Here is an 18,234-nt window from a genome sequence, read left to right as displayed (position 1 = left end):
GTCCCTCAGCAGTCAGCTTCACCTCCACCCATAGTTCCCGGCTGTCCCTCAACGGCCAGCCCATACCTCCTCCCATAGTTCTCCCCTGTCCCTCAGCTGCCAGCCCCCACCTCCACCATAGTTCCCCGCTGTCCCACGGTGCTCAGTCCCCAGCTCCACCCATAGTTCCCCGTTGTCCGTCAGCAGTCATCCCCACCTCCACCTATACTTCCCCGCTGTCCCTCAGCGGCCAGCCCCCACCTCCTCCTATAGTTCCCCGCTGTCCCTCAGCGGCCAGCCCCCACCTCCTCCTATAGTTCCCCGCTGTCCCTCAGCGGCCAGCCCCCACCTCCTCCTATAGTTCCCCGCTGTCCCTCAGCGGCCAGCCCCCACCACCTCCCATAGTTCCCCGCTGTCCCTCATCAGTCAGCCCCACCTCCACCCATAGTTCCCCACTGTCTCTCGGTGCTTAGCCCCCACATTCACCCATAGTTCCCTGATGTCCCTTAGCTGCCAGCCCCCACCTCCACCAATAGTTCCCCGCTGTCCCTCAGCAGTCAGCCTCACGTCCACCTATAGTTCCCCGATGTCCCTCAGCGGTCAGCCTCACCTCCACCCATAGTTCCCCGCTGTCCCTCAGCGGTGAGCCCCATCTCCACCCATAGTTTCCCGCTGTCCCTCAGCCATCTCCCCCACCACCACCCATAGATCCCGCTGTCCCTCAGCGGCCAGCCCCCACGTCCACCCATAGTGCCCCACTGTCCCTCTGTGCTCAGCCCGCACATCCACACATCGTTCTCCGGTGTCCATCAGCAGCCAGCCCCCACATCCACCCATAGATCCCCGCTGTCCCTCAGCGGTCAGCCTCACCTCCAAACATGGTTCTCCGCTGTCCCTCAGTGGACAGCCCCCACCTCCACCCATAGATCCCCGCTGTCCCTCAGAGGTCAGCCCCACCTCCACCCATAGTACCCGCTGTCCCTCAGCGGCCATCCCCCACCTCCACCCATAGTACCCGCTGTCCGTCAGCGGTCAGTCTCACCTCCAACCATAGTTCCCTGCTATCCCTCAGCGACCAACCCCCACTTCCAACCATAGTCCCCCACTGTCCCTGGGTACTCAGCCCCCACATACACCCATAGTTCTCCGCTGTCCCTCAGCTGCCAGCCCCCACCACCAACCAGAGTTCCCCGCAGTCCCTCAGCGGTCAGCCTCACCTCCACACATAGTTCCCCACTGTCCCTCAGCGGTCAGCCCCACCTCCACCCATAGTTCCCCTCTGTCCCTCGGTGCACAGCTCCCACGTCCACCCATAGTTCCCCGCTGTCCCTCAGCTGCCAGCACCCACCTCCACGCATAGTTCCCCGCTGTCCCTCAGCGGTGAGCCTCACCTCCACCCATAGTTCCCCCCTGTCCCTCAGCGGTCATCCCCACCTCCAACTATAGTTCCTCGGTATCCCTCAGTGGTCATCCCCACCTCCACCTATAGTTCCCCGCTGTCGCTCAGCGTTCAACCACACCTCCACCCATAGTTCCACACTGTCCCTGGGTACACAGCCCCCACCTCCACCCATGGTACCCCGCTGTCCCTCAGCGACCAGCCCCCACCTCAACGCTTAGTTCCCCCCTGTCCCTCAGCATCCAGCCCCACCTACACCCATAGTTCCCCGCTGTCCCTCAGCGACCAGCCCCCACCTCAACCCATAGTTCCCCGCTGTCCCTCAGCAGTCACCACCCAACTCCTCCCATTTTTCCCCGCTGTCCCTCAGCTGTCAGGCTCACCTCCACCCATAGTTACCCGCTGTCCCTCATTGGTCAGGCCCACCTCCACCCATACTTTCCCGCCGTCCCTCAGCAGTCAGCCTCACCTCCACCCATAGTTCTCCGCTGTCCCTCAGGTGCCAGCCCCCACCTCCAGCCATAGTTCTCCGCTGTCCCTCAGGTGCCAGCCCCCACCTCCAGCCATAGTTCCCCGCTGTCCCTCAGTGGCCAGCCCCACCTCCACTCATACTTCCCCGGTGTCCCTCAGCGGTCAGCCCCAGATCCCCCCATAGTTCCGCACTATCCCTCGGTGCTCAGTCCACACATCCACCCATAATTCTCCGCTTTCCCTCAGCTGCCAGCCCCAACCTCCACCCATAGTTCCCCGCTGTCCCTCAGCCATCACCCCCAGCTCCACCCATAGTTCCCGCTCTCCCTCAGAGGCCATCCCCCACCTCCACCCATAGTACCCCGCTGTCCCTCAGGGGTCAGCCTAACCTCCACCCATAGTTCCCCGCTGTCCCTTGGTGCTCAGCCCCCACCTTCACCCATAGTTCCATGCTGTCCCTCAGCGGTCAGCCACACCTCCACCCATAGTTCCCCGCTGTCCATCGGTGCTCAGTCCCCACCTCCACCCATAGTTCCCCGCTGTCCCTCAGTGGTCATCCCCACCTCCAACTATAGTTCCCCGCTGTCCCTCAGTGGTCATCCCCACCTCCACCTATAGTTCCCCTCTGTCCCTCAGCGGTCAGCCCCAACTCCACCCATAGTTCCCCACTGTCCCTCGGTGCACAGCACCCACCTCCACCCATAGTTCCCCGCTGTACCTCGGTGCTCAGCCCCCACCTCCACCCATAGTTCCCCCCTGTCCCTCAGCGGTCATCCCCTCCTCCAACTATAGTTCCCCGCTATCCCTCAGTGGTCATCCCCACCACCACCTATAATTCCCCGCTGTCCCTCAGCGTTCAACCACACCTCCACCCATAGTTCCCCACTGTCCCTGGGTACACAGCCCCCACCTCCACCTATAGTACCCCGCTGTTTCTCAGGTGCCAGCCCCCACCTCCACCATAGTTCCCCGCTGTCCCTTGGTGCTCAGCCCCCACATCCACCCATAGTTCCCCGCTGTCCCTCGGTGCTCAGCCCCAACTCCACCCATAGTTCCCCGCTGTCCCTCAGCAGCCAGCCCCCACCTCCACCCTTAGTTCCCCCCTGTCCCTCAGCGGCCAGCCCCCAACTCTTCCCATAGTTCCCCGCTGTCCCTCAGCTTCCAGCACCCGCCTACACCTATAGTTCCCCGCTGTCCCTCAGCAGTCATCACCCATCTCCTCCCATTGTTCCCCGCTGTCCCTCAGAGGTCAGGCTCATCTCCACCCATAGTTACCCGCTGTCCCTGAGCGGTCAGTCCCACCTCCACCGATAGTTCGCCTATGAACCTCAGCGGTCAGCCTCACCTCCACCCATACTTCCCCGCTATCCCTCAATGGTCAGGCCCACCTCCACCCCTACTTTACCGCTGTCCCTCAGCAGTCAGCCTCACCTCCACCCATAGTTCCCTGCTGTCCCGCAGCGCCCAGCCCCCACCTCCACCCATAGTCCCCCACTGTTCCTCGGTGCTCAGCCCCCACATCCACCCATAGTTCTCCGCTGTCCCTCAGCTGCCAGCCCCCACCTCCAGCCATAGTTCCCCGCTGTCCCTCAGCGGCCAGCCCCCACCACCACACATACTTCCCCGGTGTCCCTCAGCGGTCAGCCACAGATCCCCCCATAGTTCCCCACTGTCCTTCAGTGCTCAGCCCCCACCTCCACCCATAGTTCCCCGCTGTCCCTCGGTGCTCAGTCCCCACCTCCACCCATAATTCCCCGCTGTCCCTCAGCGGTGAGCCCCAGCTCCACCTATAGTTCCCCGCTGTCCCTCAGCTGCCAGCCCCCACCTACACCCATAGTTCCCCGCTGTCCCTCGGCGGTCAGCCTCACTTCCACGCATAGTTCGCCGCTGTCCCTTGGTGCTCAGCCCCCACCTTCACCCATAGTTCCCCGCTGTCCCTCAGCTGCCAGCCCCCACCACCACACATACTTCCCCGGTGTCCCTCAGCGGTCAGCCGCAGATCCCCCCATAGTTCCCCACTGTCCTTCGGTGCTCAGTCCCCACATCTACCCATAATTCTCCGCTGTCCCTCAGCTGCCAGCCCCAACCTCTACCCATAGTTCCCCGCTGTCCCTCAGCCATCACCCCCAGCTCCACCCATAGTTCCCGCTCTCCCTCAGAGGCCATCCCACACCTCCACCCATAGTTCCCCGCTGTCCCTCAGCGGTCAGCCTAACCTCCACCCATAGTTCCCCGCTGTCCATTGGTGCTCAGCCCCCACCTCCACCCATAGTTCCCTGCTGTCCCAAAGCGCTCAGCCCCCACCTCCACCCATAGTTCCCCACTGTCCCTTAGCGGTCGGCCTCACCTCCACCCATAGTTCCCCGCTGTCCCTCGGTGCTCAGTTCCCACCTCCACCCATAATTCCCCGCTGTCCCTCAGCGGTGAGCCCCAGCTCCACCTATAGTTCCCCCCTGTCCCTCAGCTGCCAGCCCCCACCTACACCCATAGTTCCCCGCTGTCCCTCGGCGGTCAGCCTCACTTCCACGCATAGTTCGCCGCTGTCCCTTGGTGCTCAGCCCCCACCTTCACCCATAGTTCCCCGCTTTCCCTCAGCTGCCAACCCTCTCCTCCACCCATAGTTCCCCGCTGTTCCTCAGCGGTCAGCCTCACCTCCACCCATAGTTCCCCACTGTCCCTCGTGCTCAGCCCCCACATCCACCCATAGTCACCCGCTGTCCCTCAGCTGCCAGACCCACCTCCACACATAGTTACCCGCTGTGCCTCAGTGGTCAGCCTCATCTCCACTCATAGTTCCCCGCTGTCCCTCCATGCTCAGCCCCCACCTCCACCCATAGTTCCCCGCTGTCCCTCAGCGGCCAACCCCCTCCTCCACCCATAGTTCCTCGCTGTCCCTCAGCGGCCAGCCCCCATGTCCTCCTATAGTTCCCCGCTGTCCCTCAGCTGCCAGCCCCCACCTCCACCCATAGTTTCCCGCTGTCCCTCTGAGGTCAGCCTCACCTCCACCCATCGTTCCCTGCTGTCTCTCATAGGTCAGCCCCACCTCCACCCATAGTTCCCCACTGTTTCTATGTGCTTAGCCCCCACCTCCACCCATAGTTCCACGCTGTCCCTCAGCGGTCAGCCTCACATCCACCCTTAGTTCCCCGCTGTCCCTCAGTGGTCAGCCTCACCTCCACCCATAGTTCCCCGCTGTCGCTCGGTGCTCTGTCCCAACCTCCACTCATAGTTCAGTTAACATTTATCAAGTGACTACTTAGGTCAGCCTTGCATTGATTTGTCACTTTGGCCCTGCTAAGAACACACTGATGTCAGGATTACTAAACTCATTTTACATGTGGAAACTGAGGCACATAAATTTTAAGTAACTTACCTAAGGATGTACAGTGAGTGTAAGAACAAGGATTTGGCCCCAGGCCTAACTGACTTCAAAGTCTGCACTCAACTCATGGGAATAGAAAAGTAGCCAACCTGGAAAAACTATTCTAATGAGCCAACAACAGGAAGACATGTACACCAAGGGTCAAGTTTAAACAAAATCAAGTATATTATCTAACTTTTGTCAACCAAAATCATAATTGCATGATGGTTGCCTGAGGAAGCATGTAGCGTGGTCACAAAATGGAATTTTTCTCTAGATGAATAAACTGGCCCAATCAGGAACACAAGTACTCATCCCTTTGCTGGAAATAGAAGATATGAGTTTGGGGAATGGATGGGGAGGAAAGAGAAAAGTTCTCTATTCTGTCTTCTTTTTCATTAAAACTTTGCAGAGAAAGTACATCAAATCATTTCCTCCCTCCTCAGTAACAAACATGGGGCAGAGACCACAAAATAATCAAATCCATCCAGAAAATACTTTCCAAGGGAAATAATAATCTCAAATCACAGAACTTTGGCAGGCAAGAGAGATTTGGAGGAACATCAAGATAATGATATTGGTCAGCAAATTAGATACAGCACTGCAATCCAATAAGAAAGCAAAATCCAATGCTAATGTGACTGGCAAAGTTTCCCAAGCCAAGGTATCTGCTGCACTGTAGGTCGGGAGGCAGGGAAATTCCTGCTCACAACCCAGGTGGGTCCCACATGTAACACAGCACTTGGTTTAAACCTCAGTGCTGCCGAGTCCTCAACCTCAAAGACCCTGGGAGGAAGAGAGATGCAGTGGGGAACAACTTGAGGAGAAGAGATGAGATCAGAGAGTCAGCCACCCTGAACATGGCCATGAACAGGGGTAGACAGGTCCTGGGTGAGGTGGACCAAGGAAAGGAGGCTGAACATTAAGGACACAATAGAAACGGCGACACGATTCTCTGAACTATAGAAAGGATAAGGCAAATAGGCGACGAATGGCCAAGATGCACTGGGAGCTTGCAATGTCACTCTGCCCAATCCCTGCTCCTGTTTCGAGGTTGTACCCATGTCCTCCTAGACAGAGGAATACCATTTCACTTCCTTAAAGGTTTTCTTTGAAAGCAATTTTGTACCTTTGCTCAGGGACTTAAATGAATTTCTTATCATGCTTAAATACAGAGAAAAGCTTTCTTGGATCAAACTCAAATCCTTCCTTCTCAACTTAAACTTTTCTACAGACTTGCAAAGAGAATTGTAGATCCTTAGCATCTTTCATGTAAAACAAACAAACAAACAAACAAACAAAAACTCCATTCTTGGGCTGGGAATGTGGCTCAAGCGGTAGCGCGCTCGCCTGGCATGCGTGCGGCCCGGGTTCGATCCTCAGCACCACATACCAACAAAGATGTTGTGTCCGCCGAGAAATAAATATTAAAAATTCTCTCTCTCTCTCTCTCTCTCTCCTCTCTCACTCTCTCTTAAAAAAAAAACTCCATTCTTAATTAAGCGACCATTTCATTTGTGCTCTCTCAAATGAAACAATCTTTGTTTCTCAACTTTCTTTCATGCCCCTGGCTTTCCAACTCTCTGAATATTTTTTTTTTGCTTTGTTGAAGAAGAAAAAAAAAATTTTTGAAAACTTCAAAAAAATAAAGAAATAAAGGAACTTAAAAAGTTGTATAGCTCTGCCATTAAGGACCAAAACATGTGTCCAAAAAATGAACCATGACATCCTTCTATACCACAGTTTCTTAGCCTACATACTGTTTACACTTTGGACCAGATAACTCTTGAGTGTGTGGGGGATAGAGGATCATTGTAGAATGTGTAGCACCTCAAGCCACCAGGTGCCAAGGGCACTCCACCCAGTTGTTACAACCAAACAGATCTTGAGATAATGTTAAATACCTCCTGAGGTGGGTGGGGGGTAAAGTCAGAGTCAAGACTATCTAGTGCAATCTGACTCTTTCCCCTGATGGTGAAGCCTCCGGTATGTCCCAGGGCCTAGCAGGGCAAGATCCAGAGGGACTTGTCCTCCAATTCCAGCACAGAGCACTTCCAAGAGAGGTGGAAAGAGCCACACTCCTTCCATTCACAAGCCTGGCTGGAGGCTGACTGGGCAGGCCAGTGCTCTGCAAAGTGCAGATGAGAGAACCAACGGAGCTCTTCTTCTTTCCTGCCTCTGTAACAATATGGGGCCAGATTGACCTTTCTCTTTCAGGGGGCTTGTATTCTCTAGCAAGCTCACTTGGGGAGTATGGATGTCAACGTCAGGAGGAAAACCCTCCCCACCAGGCCTGGGGCTTGGCCCCTCAGTCCCTGCAGCACCTCACTGCCATCACTGGTCCAGCCCGGCTCCTCAGGCAATTACTAATGAAGGTGATGCTGGTGCCATGGAGCACTCCTGTAATCCCAGTGGTTCAGGAGGCTGAGGCAGGAGGATGGCAAGTTCAAAACCAGCCTCAGCAAAAATGAGGTGCTAAGCAACTCAGTGAGACCCTATCTCTAAATAAGGGTCTGAAGGTGCTAAGCATCCAACACTTGCCACAATTAAATTGTTCAAAATAGCATGCGGGCATTCTCAATGCCATAAATTAATTTCCATCAGTGTCCACAGGCTGTGTGGCACTAAACTCACTACAAAAAGCTCTGGCGCTGGTGGCTCTGCCTGAGCTGTCACAGGACCAGTTTCTTGCTCTAGAAAGGCTCAGAGTCTTGCTAGATGGCACACCAAGAAAACAACAAAAACCAATCAGTCGGGCACGGCAGAACCACACGGGGACTGTCATCACCGACGCCAGGAGTGGAAAAGGGAACTCTGGCCTCTGCCTCTCACTCACTAGGTCACCTACAAGCCTGACAGTTAAGAACACCACATCTCAGCAGAAACCTAAGACTTGACATTCAAATGCAGCCAAGTACCACCAACCCCCGTCAAATACGAAGAAAATTCACATTTTACTGTTGCTATTAATAATGATGTATCTGATTAGTAAGGTGCTTTTTACTCTCAATAACCTTTTCAATTTCCCACCCAGGTTATTCATCTAAACAGAGTAGAGAAAACCTGGGTTAATCATCATTTCATAATTTGAGGCAATTACTAATGAAGGTGATGCAGGTACCATGGTCACGCCTGTAATCCCAGTGGCTCAGGAGGCTGAGGCAGGAGGATCGAAAGTTCAAAGCCAGCCTCAGCAAAAGTGAGGTGCTAAGCAACTCAGTGAGACCCTGTCTCTGAAGAAAATACAGGGCTGTGGATGTGGCTCAATTGGTGGAGTACTTGCCTTGCCTGCATAAGGCCCTAGGTTCAATCCCCAGCACCACCAAAAACAAAAAAAAAAAAAGAAAAGAAAAGAAAAGAAAATACAAAATAGGGCTGGGGATGTGGCTTAGTGGTCAAGTGCCCCTGAGTTCAATCCCCAGTACACTCCCCTAGGAAAAAAAAAAAGAAAAGAAAGAAGAAAGAAGGTAGTTACCTCTTCAGGATTATAAGTGAGTCTTTGGTCTGGATGTCTCACATTTGGTTACTCCAGTGAGGACCTACTGTTTGTAGTACATGTTCACACACAGTAAATGAACACACCCTTGTGATTTCCAGCGAGAAATCATTATCAGACATGAACACACAACACAGCAAGGTCAAGAGCAAACCCTAGTTTTAGATGAATTCCTTTACAGTCCCAGATCTTTCAGCACTGTATTTAAGAAGCTTTTATTCAGTGTGTAGGAAATAATTTCTACAGACACATTATTTTCACCAAAATATAAAATGGATTTCAAGTCACTTTCCTGGTGGGAAAAATTAATCCATATGTCTTTGCTTCATTGACAATTTAATCACTGGCGAGTGTTTTATAAACCATCATTTGGAGATGATGAGCCTGTTCAGTCTTAAAGAGCTTGGGGAAAACTTAAGGCTTTCCTTTTTTAATATGGTAATTTCTGTTTGGAAGTAATGTAACCACCATTTATTAAGGTTTAGAAAAAAAGAGAAAAACACACATAATCCCATAATCCTAACAAAACATTTGGGGTTATCCCCTTCCAGTAGTGGATGGGCATTTTTAATAAGAAATGCTTAGTAGAAGCTGAAGAAAGTTAATCTAATCAGAATTTCAGGAAAAGGACTAAGTGCTTAAGTCGCCACAGAAAATCAAAGCATGAAATAGCCCAATTTGGAAGGAACATTTTGAAATTTAGGAAAACCCCACTGGCATCCCATCTTTTCTGCCCATAGCATAGTAAAGAAAGTCTCCCCCACCTCTGTTACGTACTCTAGCTCCCTCTTCTCTCTTCTTTGGCCTGACTTTTTCTTCCTTTTCCTCCAACCTGTCCCATTTTGACTGTATACAATCACAAGACCCACAGTAGGTGTTTGAGCACACCCAGGGGTCCCTCTACCCTGCCTTCTGCTGCCACCACCATTGCTAATATTGAGAAAGTGCAAGTTCCCGGGCCCTGCCAGGGTTTAGCTTTCCCCCAAGGCAGGATGCAGAATAAGCCTTGCAGAAGTCTCTTCTACACAGTACAAAAATTAAGTCACCAGTTGGCCACTGAATTCACTATAAACAACTATTATAATAACTGAATCATCTGGAATGAAAGCCCAAAAGATAAGGATGAGCTAGGGATAATCCATCAAAACAATCCAAACCTGTCCTTCCGCACAAAACCAACACTGATGTCCCCCAAGTCCCTTTTCAATCCTGTATGCCAACATGAACTGGCTGAGTAATGCCCCCATGTCCATCCAGGTCTCCACCCTCCATCTTAGCAAAAAACAACCTCAGACATGAATTTCCTTTCTTCTTCATTCCAGGATCTTCTGTGCACCATGCTTCATTCCACAAAACAAGAAGATAATAATATATGGCAGAAGAAATTAGAACAGTCAGACCTTTCTAGAATGTGTTTTAGATCCAAGAATGTCTTGTTACACATGCTACCATTATTCCAGCCACTGCTACAAACGAAGTCTGAATCCCCAGATATGTTGGGGGTGATTGTGTCAGGCTGATTGCCTGTCTAGACTTAATCTACTTCTCTCCCTCTCCTCTCCTCTCCTTTCCTCTCCTCACCTGTCTCCCTCTTTCCAAAACCCCTCCAAACATATTTTTTTTAAAATAGAGTGGAAATGCCAATGTGTAAATAAGTACAACATATGCCTAAAAATACTCAGGGATTTAAATTACAGAAAGGAGTATGTAATCTGATATTCCAATAAGTGAAATACCACAATTCAGCTCTCTGAAAAGAACAAACATCACATTGTATTGAGGTTTTCATGACCTTAATTCTTCAAAAAATGTTATCAGATATATCTCCCTTGACTCTGTCATCTCTGAGTATATTCCCCAAGCCCTTCTATCTGTACACTCTTCCTCCAAAAATATCGCAGACCCTATATTCTTGGAGTGCCCATAAATTGCCTCTTCTGGTTCCTGACTAATCACTCAATCACAATATTCTCACTTGCGGCAGGTGTTGGGTGCGGGGAGACAGAGGGAGGGAACCACAGAGAGTTTTACACTTTTCTACAGTTTTATATCATTTCTATTAATCTTTTAATCTTGTGGCTACGAGGCAGTGTGCACAGACCAAGAATCTCTAAGAGGTCCAGTCTCATGCTCCATTTTCAGATGAGAAAACATTCTACAGAGCAAGTGCCCTGTCCACGGTCACATCTACACGTCCCTCCTAACTTTCATTCTCCCCAGCCCCAATGTACCCTCACCTTGCTTAATTAATCAGCCATAAAAAAAAACCATGAAAGAAATCTGATCACTCACAGAGACATGGATGAACCTGAAGGACATTACATTAAAGTGAAACAAGCCGGATACAGAAAGGTTAGTGCCACGTGATCTCCCTCATGTGAAATCTCACTCACAGCTGATCTTGTGGAAGTAGAGAGTAGAAGGTGGGGAAGGGTGGGGAGAGGGCATGGAAGAGGGTAGTCAACAAGCACAAAGTCACAGGTAGGAAGAACAAGATACTGTGGTTTTTTGCATAGGAGGATGAGTTACAATAATGTATAGAATATTTCAAAATAGCTAGAAGAAAGGATTTTAGATGTTCTTATCACAAAGGAATTATAAATATTTAAGGCAATAGGTATGCTAATTACCCTGATTCAGTCATTACACAATATATATGTGAATTGAAACATCACCTTGTATCCCAGAAATATATACCATTATTATGTGTCAATCATAAATAAGAAACTGGAAAAATGAATTCAAACCCCACAGCTGCAGAGCTGAGATGCTTAGATTGTATTTGCAGGACTGTCAGTCCTAAGGAGAACTGGACAGGAGGTCCCCTGGTTCATTAACCCAGAAGTCTCAGCTGAAAAAAGGAGAAAATAAATAGCAACCAGAGCAGATTTTCAAAACCTTTCCCTGTGCACAGGATTTGCAGTAAGTAGGCAGCTGGGCTCATCCACTTGGAGAGTCCCACAGCAGGTGCGCTGGGTGCTTTTTCTCAGGAATCTGAATCAGCAGACTTTTGGGGAAATATACATTAAATGGAATCAATGTACCCCGTCACTCTGACAGTTCAGAGATCAGGGAAACCCAGGTCCTGGAAGCAGGGACTAGCACTCCACAGGCTGGTCCTCCACTTTAAAGGCTGAGTTATTGATCCTTAATTTTAAAAAAAAGACAACTCTGCAGTCCAGAGCTGTGACAGCAGAGCTGCAGAAGGGCCGAGCTGCCTTTCTTTCTGCTGTGTTTGCATTAAGCATGGCGAGGAGTTTTTCCCAAAGGCCTGGTTGATAGGAACAAGGATGAGGAGACGCTCTGGTTAGGAAGTGATGTTAAAAACTATGAGCTGAGGAACTCAAAAGAATCAATGGCTGGCAGAAAACTCTTCCCAGTGAAGAACCTGGAAGAGAAGCAGCTGAGGGCCCGGCTCTGTGCATTTCAGCGTGAGAATATTCCCAGGTGATCACAGTTCCCATTTCCGGCCCCAGTCCCATTCTTTTTCCAGTTCATGCCTGCACTGGAGCATCTATGGCAGGTCACTCTGGAAGGTCATGTGTCCTGCATTGGTACATCTATGGCAGGTCACTTCCTCACCCACAAAACACTCCCCCAGGTACAAATAAGGGACCTTAAACCCTGGGAAGATAAGGGGTTCCAGAGTCCTCTGAACTTCCAGGCCTCCTTAGTGTAGTCACTCTCTTCCCAGTCCTCTCAGGTCAGGCAACAGGAAACTGCCCCTACCGAAGGGACCACTACCAAACCAAAGCTTCCTTCTCTATGGGAACCCCAGATGCAGGGGAAAATTTCATCAGAAGCCACAGTAATAGTGGCTCCCACCCACTGAGGACTGACAATGGACCTAAAGTGTGTTAAGTGCTGTGTATCTTTTTGCTCATTCCATCCACACAAGGGCCCCCCAAGAAGTGGGAATTAGCCCTCGTTGGGGGAATGAGGGGAAAGATGTTCATAACAATTAAATAATGGATCCAAGCTCAAATGCAAAATAAAACTTGAAGGAAAATAAGTGTTGGCAAGGATACACAGAAGATTGAACTATGTCACCAACAATGCAGCTACTTTGGAAATCAGTTTAGCATTTCCTCAAAAAATCAAACATGAAGTTATCATATAATTCAGCAATTCCACTTCTATGTACATACAGAAACAGAAAAAGTTCATTCACACAAAAATATATACACAAATGCTCATAGCATGGTCATTGATAATACCAAAATGTGGGACCAACCTGAAAGCCCAATCTTCCATTGAGGAATGGATAAGCAAAATTATATATATATAATCCCTACAATGGAATATTATTCAAATTTGAAAAGGAATGAAGAAGTATTGATACACACACCAAGTTACCAAATACAAACTCTGGAGAAGTCATGCTAAGTCAAAGATGTCACACACAAAAGGCCACATATCAGATGATGCTATTTATATGGAAACTCCAGAATAGGCAAAGACATAGAAACAGAAAGTAGGTTAGTGTTTGCTTAGGCCTGAGGGAAGGGGGAATAGGAAGTGCCTGCTAGTAGACACAGGATTTGTTTGGCGGGTAATCAAAATGTTTGGGAATTAAACAGTAGGGATAGTTGTACAACCTTGTTAATTTACTGAATACCACCAGCTGGATGCCTTAAAGAGTGAACTTTATATTATGTGAATTTCATTTTTGTTATGATTTGGATGTGAGATGTCCTCCCAAAACTCAAGTGTGAGATATTGCAAGAAAGTTCAGAGGGGAAATGATTAGGCTGTGAAAGCCTTAACCTAATCAGTGAATTAATACCCTGATAGAAATTAGCTGAGTGGTAGGGTGTGGCAGGAGGAGGTAAAAATTGGGGGCGTGGCTTTGGGGTATACATTTGTATCTGGTGAGTAGAGACCTCTTTGCTTCCTGATCAACATGTGAGCCACTTCCCTTTGCCACACTCCTTCTCCATGTTGTTCTGCCTCACCTTGAGCTCCGAGCAACAGAGCCAGCTGTCTGTGGATTGAGACCTCTGAAACCGTCAGCCCTTAAGTAAACTTTTCCTCCTCTGCAGTTGTGCTGGTCAGGTCCTTAGTCACAGCAGCAAAAAAAAAAGCTGGCTAAAATAATTTTGGTAGACAACATTTAAATGAAAAAGAGTAAGGTGGTACCAAAAAAAGTGTGGGCAGGAGTTATGTCCAGGTCCCTCTCAATCTAAAAACATAAAAAAGCAATGTAAAACAACACTCTAATAGGCTGTGAAATCACTTTCTGAGTCAATAACTATTCAATGAGTGTCTACTGTGTGCCAAACTAAGAGCTCGGGTGACAGACATGATCTAAACAGACGTGATCCCGAAGCTCTCAGCACTTAGGGTCTGGTGATGAGTGCAAAGAGAACTGTTTGAAAGTGCAAAGAGAATAGACCCTTAGAGTGCTATAAGAATGCAAACAGGGGCATCAACCCTCGTGGGGAAGGGGATCAAGAAAGGTTTGGGTAGAAGGTGATGATCTCTGTGTCTCCTCAGGATGAATCCTAGGTAACTGGGCCAAGATGCCAGAGGAGTAGAGTTAGACTGATCCCTGGTACGTAGCAGGAGCTCAGCGGAATGTCTCAACCAGGTGAAAGCCCAGCCGGGCACACACTATCTGGTAAGAGCAGAACACAGAAGAACGTCCAAGTAGAGTTTCTGTGACTGAATCCAAAGATGTCGGGTCCTAGGTAAGTAGACAAGTTGAGGCTCCTGGGGTAAGGGGCATTGGTAAGCCTGTCAAAAGGAGTTTGGACTTCACCATAAGGCTATGGGGAATCACCAAAGGGTCTTGGCTGCTTGTTTCTGTTAGGGGTTTCTGAAAGACCAGATATAATCAAAGAAGATCAAATAAAGTCTCTTTGGAACATTCAGGTGGGCTCAGGAACAATCCGGAGCTGGCTGAAAAAAGGAAGTGACAAATACTTATGGCTTCTAAGATGAGCAGCCTATCCTTTCCCTAGGCGGGGAGCAAGGGTGTATAATCCAGAATACCAGGCTACAGACAACCCAGGGCATTTCCCAGGACCTAGGGAAACTAGCACTGCTTTACCCACTCTAATCTGACCGATCATGGAAGCCCAGCCTTGCAATGTGTCTCTTCTGGTGTCTGACTCAGGACAGCATATGTCCTTCCAACAGGCTGGCTCAGTGATGGGCAGCTGTGCCCACTGACGGACATGGTCACAGAGTGTCAACTGGTAGGATCTGTGGACCCATCAAGAAGAGAGATCCTAGCCAGGCGCAGTGGTGCATGCCTGTAACCCCAGTGACTCAGGAGGCTGAGGCAGGAGGATCGAAAGTTCAAAGCCAGCCTTAGCAAAGCGAGGCGCTAAGCAACTCAGTGAGACCCTGTCTCTAAACAAATACAGAATAGGGCTGGGGATGTGGCTTACTGGTACCCCTGAGTACCCCTGAGTTCAATCCTTGGTCCCCCCACTAAAAAAAAAGAAGAGAGATCTGGGGGCACAGAGCTCTGGGCAGGAAGAAGGAACCTGGTGTCTCCTGTGCAGCTACTGAGGGCCAGGCATGCTGCTTCCATCTTCTCAGCCACTTTCTGGAAAGCTATTTATTGTTCTCTGGAAAGCTATTTATTATTTTCATTTCACAAATGAAAAGGCTGAGACTTGACAATAAGTCATTGTGTCAGAGTCAGGGACCAGGCTCAGATGGAAACTGTCAGCCCGCTGACTTTGACTCTTGGGGCTCTCATGGCTTGCCTTTCTTTTTCTGTTTTCAGATTTGGGGTCCGAAGAGTAGAATACATATAACACATGTCTCCATTCAATGCATTCTACTGTCAAAAGTCACTGCAAGACAATTCTATTGTACTGTTATGTGTGTGTGTGTGTGTGTGTTCTCATCTTCATCCTTGATCTGACTTCCATTTCTCTATTTTTACCTCCCCGATAGAACCCATTCTAATGTGATGGATATATTTGCTTGGATAACTAGAGGTCCTGACTGGTGTGGAGGGCTGGGGTTACTTACTTTACATTAATAAGCAGCACATATAGAGCTTGTGTTTAAGGCAAGGGGGTGCTGTTAAGAACCACGTGCACTACTGCAGGACAAGTGGGATACCCGGATTCCTGCTTGGGGGAATAAGCTAGGTGACACTGCTCATTGCTCCACAACTACTGGGAGTCAAATTGGCAGGACAGTAGGTTTTGTTCAAAGCCAGCTTTGAAGGAAGATAGAGGAAATTTTTTGTTTCTAAATTTCCATCTTCCTGGCTTTGAGGTGAGGAAAGCTTTAAAAAGAGAAGAGAAGGAAAAATGGGACAAAAGGCAGAAAATACACACATGCAGATTTCTTTAGCCTGAGCTAGACAGGCCAGCAGGAGGTGATCTCCACTCAGCTCCCTTGGCATCTGTCAGGGCAGGGTGGGAAGAGGGCGTCATGGTTAAAGCCTCTATCTCAGCAGGAGGAAGTTGTCCTGGATTTCAGAGGGGCCCTTAATTTCAGTCTGTTTCACATGCACCAAGTGCCACTTGTTTGTTCCCACAGCAGTGACATCTAGGCAGCAAACTATCACAAACAACACTGCGATGGACATCTTCATCCACATCTCCAGACGGACCTATGCAAGAACTCTTCTGGGGTGGGAACACAGGTGTGAGACCGCTGGTTGTGGTGAGTCTACTGTACTTAAATTATTACTCAAGCAGCCTGCACCCATTAAGCATGCGTGTTCCTACTTCCCTTCATCCTTACAAACACTAAATACTCTCTAAAAAGATAGGTCTAAAGCAACCTGTCATTTAAATTTTCTTTTCACTTTCCACATTTTTATTAGTGCTTTATAGTTGTTCATATTGATGGGATTTGTTGTTATATATTCACACATGCACACAATGTGGCAACATAGTTTGAACATTATCACTCCCCAGCACATCCCCCTCCCTCCCCTTCCCTTACCCCTTGGTCCCTTTCCTCAACTGACCTCCGTTTGATTTTCATGAGATCCCCACCCTTTCACACACACCTTTCTTTTCCTTTTTCCTCCCTAAGCTTCCACATAGGAGACAAGACATATGGCCCTTGACCTTCTGACTTTGGCTTATTTTGCTTAATGTAATGGTCTCAAGGCCCATCTATTTTCCTGCAATTGCCATCATTTTATTTTTCTTTATGGCTGAATAAAACTTCATTGTGTATGTTGATGGGCACCCAGGCTGGCCCCATAATTTGGCTATTGTGAATGGTGCTGCTAACATCATGGCTATGCACATATCACTGTAGTATAATGAGCTGAATTTTTTAGGATAAATACCCAGAAGTGGGCCATACACAGTTCCATGCCTAGTCTTTTGAGGAACCTCCATACTGATTTCCATAGTGGTTGGGCTGATTTACAATCCCACCCACAGTGGAGAAGTGTTCCTTTTTTCTCCATACCCCTTTGGAATTCTCTCATTTTTAAAATCTGCATTTCTTTGATTACAATTAGTAGATTTTGACAAACATTTGCTAGCCGTTAACCTGTTTTCCACTTGCTATTTCTTCCTCTTGACTTTGTGTGTGTGTGTGTGTGTGTGTGTGTGTGGTGCTGGATGGAACATGCTAGGCCAGTGCTTCACCACTGAGCTACATCCCCAGTTCCCTCTTGAGTTCTTAACTTTTTTTCTGGATCAATCCCCTCCTTGATTTTTGCTGTTCAAAATATCGTCTCCCTATCTTTCAGTGGCCTGTTAACTAGTCCGTGGAGTACGCTGATCTTGTTCTTTCCCTGTAAGCCATAAAACAATTTAGTTCAGAAGCCAGTTATCACAAGTCTTGATCCTTTGGATTTTGAGAATAAAGTGAGAAGTTAGGCAAATGTTGGCCTGTGGGTCTTCTGTTGCCTTCAGCAGGTCAGTGTCAATAGCCTGGCTGTCTTTATGTTCCCACAACCCCTTTCAGTAGAGAACCAGGACATGAAGAGCAAGTGTGGACACAGGCTGCAGTGCTGAGCTCTGGATTCAGTCTCTGCAATCCAGGATGTTCCCCGCCCTGCTCAGCATACACCCAGCAGGGCAGCAGGCCGGCTGGACAAATGACCAGGTGATGTGGTACTTGAATGGAAGGCTTTCCTGAAAAGTTACCATCAAAAACTGGGTCAGGTGGACAAGTGCTGAGGGAATATTGGCAATGACCACCTGTGAGTAACGAATGTCATGACCTAAGATTGCTCCACACAGAGGGGACCTTGAGACAGAATGTTTAGACACAATCCTGTTGCTCAAAACATTTGCATACCCTTAGTGTCAAACATTCCTTACAATGTCCTGGGAACATCCTACTTATTCTCACCATCCTACTTATTCTCACCTTTCTTCCTCCCAGGAGTCTGCTCATCCTGCCATTGGCCTCATCATCAACACCTGACCTGATGGATACTCAAATCAACTGTCCTTTCCTGTCCACTCACACAGTCCATGTTCTATGACTGGCCCTCACATTCATTGTCTGGGGATGAGCAATTCCATGAAACTAATTCAGAGGAACCATGACAACCTGGAGAGAGGTGGCATCATTGAGAGACTG

General features: G+C 49.0%; 1 protein-coding gene across 1 annotated transcript in view; it reads right to left on the bottom strand.

Moving 5' to 3' along the window:
• LOC144251622 (flavin-containing monooxygenase 5-like) overlaps window positions 1–18,234 on the bottom strand; it is a 60,794-nt gene that overhangs the window by 7,870 nt on the left and 34,690 nt on the right. The window lies entirely within an intron of this gene.

The sequence above is a fragment of the Urocitellus parryii genome, unplaced genomic scaffold (assembly GCF_045843805.1).
Source record: "Urocitellus parryii isolate mUroPar1 unplaced genomic scaffold, mUroPar1.hap1 Scaffold_127, whole genome shotgun sequence".
NCBI lineage: Eukaryota > Metazoa > Chordata > Mammalia > Rodentia > Sciuridae > Urocitellus > Urocitellus parryii.
This window is presented reverse-complemented; position numbering and strand designations above follow the sequence as displayed.